General features: G+C 51.5%; 1 protein-coding gene across 3 annotated transcripts in view; it reads left to right on the top strand.

The window, feature by feature from the left end:
- The window catches only part of LOC113213388 (loricrin), a 166,264-nt gene that overhangs the window by 102,900 nt on the left and 60,007 nt on the right, over positions 1-3,357 (top strand). The gene's annotated exons all lie outside the window — the stretch shown is intronic.

Raw genomic sequence — 3,357 nt, 5'->3', positions numbered from 1 at the left:
CCCCCCTCCACCCTCGTCGCAGGAAACCTGTTTCACTGCCGCTGCCGCCGTGTCTGAAGACTGAAAGGAGTCGTCTGCTGCTCGCCGGTGCAAAACGGGAAGTTTTGGGTTCGGGCGCTGCTCTGCGGAGAGGAAGAGAAGGCAGTGTGGTGTTGTGACGTTTGGTTAGGGTTAGGGTTTGAAACGACGCGTGGACTGGTGACTACGACGGGCATATTGATTTGATTTGATGTCATATGCAGATTTTATAACAAAGTGGAACAACCAGGATTAAGGTTTGAGGTGACATTTTTTCTCTTGATACCTTTCTCTTCCTTTTCTTAAATTTCTTGTCCATCCTTTCCAGCTGATGGTACCAGCGGGCTTGTAATGACATGCATACTCCCTTTATTGGTTCCCGTTGCCATGACGACGCTGCGTCGTGCCCGTCGCGTCTCGGAATGGGACTTTCATCCTCACTTTGCATAGTTGATCCCCACGCGGTAAGCGTCCCCAAGTAAATTGGAGTGTTGATGAGTTCATTTGTGGCTCCAGCGGCCTTTATAAGGCCTGGCATTGCCTCGCCCCGCCCGTAGCGCGCTCAGTGAAGACAGCAGGCAGCATATAATGCGGCGGGAAATTCAAAAGTATGTCCCTACTAACGCAGTTGTTTGCCACTCGAGATAAATAAAGCTCCTCTTTAAGTCTTCTTCTGCTTGAGGCATTAAAACAATATTATATTATATTTCTTTCGACCACGATCAAACATTCCGGTCATAGATTAAAATGTAACCGCAGAAACCTATCTATTTTTCCATTTGCGAGGTACAAGTAATTCAAGGTAACGAGCTATCTCTTTTTTATCGCAAAGGCGAGCTGCGAACAACTTTACGACCACCGGCTAATTTTATTTGTTGATAAGATAGGAAGTGTAATCCTATTTATTGCTGTGCATGAAGGCCTCCCTTGCCGCCTATGGGAATAGGGTCCTGCGCTGTCCAACTATAGTCTGTATACAGACAAAAGACAAACCCCTTGCATATGTCTCGTTCTGATCAGCTTTTTTGTTCGTTCTCCCTCAAGCGCTCACTACTGAAGGGGTCCTCATCGCACCTTACTCTTCACCATCCACATCCACCTCATCATCTCCCTTACCAGCCAGCCGCTCTACCAGCCCACGCCCCGTTAGGTGCTAGGTTCTGTCGGGCCGATGGAACCGGTTGGGTCGTGTCCTGAAGAGAGCCGCCGTGTTAGCCGGTGGCCAGTGGACGGTCCTAAATAATAAAGAAAAAAGTGCCTGTCTTGGAGGTCAAGGGTTTCGATCCTATTATGCTCTATTTTTTGCCCCCCCCCCCCCTTTTTCACTAGGCTCCGAATAAAAAACTATTTTAATGGTCTTATTCACCATTACAAGGTCAAAGTGATATGCGTTTATTTCTGGAAACCGGGGTGGTGGATGTTGCGCATCCGCTTGTGTATACCGGAGCACGTGTGGTGTCAGGGCGTTAAGATAAACCCAAGCGAATAGGGATCACGAAAGCAATAATGCTTAGGAGTAGCCATCGAGAGGGGTGGTGCCATCAATATTTGAGTATCAATTTCGGGAGAGTGTATCCACTGGCACTGGCGTAAGGGGAAGATGGAGAAAGGGGAGGCAAGGTGGCGGGCTAGCGAGTAGGCGTCTATAGGCCCAGCTTCGCAATTGAAAAGCTGACGGTGACGGAAGATGCTATCGGCCCCGCCGAACATATTGGTCCAGTGTGCAGGCAGACTTTCTTTGGTCGATTATCTTTTTGTTTTGACTTGAGGTCTTTTTCCTTGTTGATTTTGTTGTTTTGACGACCTTTGACCCACGCCGATGCCGGTGTCCTGCTGTGTTCCAAGGAGGGGGAGGAGAGGGTTATGCCCTTCGCTCTGCTGCCTTTGGCTTTTGCAGCACAGCACCGGCTTGGAATTTAGGTGTGCCGGTGCAGGGCTCGCTGTGTTGGCCGTGTCCTCTTTTTATTTTGTGCCCCTCATTGTTCTCTGTCTGGACCTCCCCCCCCCCTCCCTCCCCACTCTACACACACTTTTCTCCGTCGGTCGCTGCGCCTTATTTCCGCGATTTGTTTCCTTCATTGGCTGATTATTCACGGCTTGACGGCTGGTCATGATTATTGCCGGTCAAGAGGTTATTGTCGTTGTCGGTCGGGCCCCGATGGGGTGACGAGAGAAAATGGAATTAACTTTATCTTAATAAGCTAAGCGACTTTTTAAATAATGAATTCGGAGCTTGCCTGTATCCGCTGGAAGAGGCTGGGCTGAGGCTGTGCCTGAAGAACGCGACTGATTTCAGAGGGCTCCAAAAACTGCGGAATCCCAATCCCAAAAAGATCAAGATATCTTGATGACCATATGGTCATCGGAGTCGAGAGAGCCCCCTGTCTATTTGCGCTCCGGTACTGAAATATTAAAATATCATGGGGTTCCTGTGGACTCGAATGACCGTCCTGATGGGACCCCATAATATTTGGACTAACCGCCCTAAAGTCACGTGGTTTTCTGCACAGCCCCGCCCCGACCTGTGGCTTTAGTCTGCCTCAGCCCAGCCCCTCATTCGAGTGGCCCTGTCTGCCTTATCCCGGGCCCCGGACTCACCTGTGCTCCTCCCCCTTGCTGCTTCCACTATTGGGAAGGAAGGGCGGCAACTTGTTGCTCGCGTGTGGAGGAAGCAAGAAGAAGAAGAAGAAGTGTATTTAGAGCGATGCAGCTGCGCCCTGTGTGCTGCTTTCCCGCCGCGCCGCGCCACGCCGCACTCGGACTGTGCAGGTGCGCGGTAAAGTGCTGCGGCGCGCGTGATTTGTGGGGAGAAAATAAAGCAGACGACGTCGGACCGCGGAGGTGTTGAACAAGGCGGTTGTGTGCGGACAGACGGACGTTGCTGTGTTCAGCGGTGCGTTATTTCCCCTCCAAATTATTAGGCTTCGCGTGCGCTTAAGCGCGAACGCGAAAGCCTTTAGGTCTCGTCAGGATGTTTCCCGGCCAGATTTTCGCGTATCCCCTCGCGCTTAGTCATCAGCATCCACCGGCCAGGAGCGAGGCAGTGCGTGGCTCGGCGCGGGGGGAGGGGGGGGGGACTTTTACGACTACTCGAGTGCCGTGCGGGCGGGTGTCGGGTTCCGCTTATCGCCATGAAGTGACCCTTTCTTCCCTCTCACCAGAACAAGTAGCAAAATTAGTGTCGTATGGCGACAAATTTGTAACTCACTCGAGCTCACTACATACTCCCTGTTTTTCTAAGATCAACAAAATTTGAATGGAATTCGTAGGCCGAAGATGAGCTTGCGTCTTGTTGGCCGCTGGGCTCTGGCTGACGGCCTCGGGGGAGTGGGGGGGGGG

This window comes from Frankliniella occidentalis, unplaced genomic scaffold, assembly GCF_000697945.3.
Source record: "Frankliniella occidentalis isolate FOCC.00 unplaced genomic scaffold, Focc_3.1 Scaffold93, whole genome shotgun sequence".
Taxonomy (NCBI): domain Eukaryota; kingdom Metazoa; phylum Arthropoda; class Insecta; order Thysanoptera; family Thripidae; genus Frankliniella; species Frankliniella occidentalis.
Note: the sequence above shows the minus strand (reverse complement) of the source record. Positions and strands in the feature narration are given on the sequence as shown.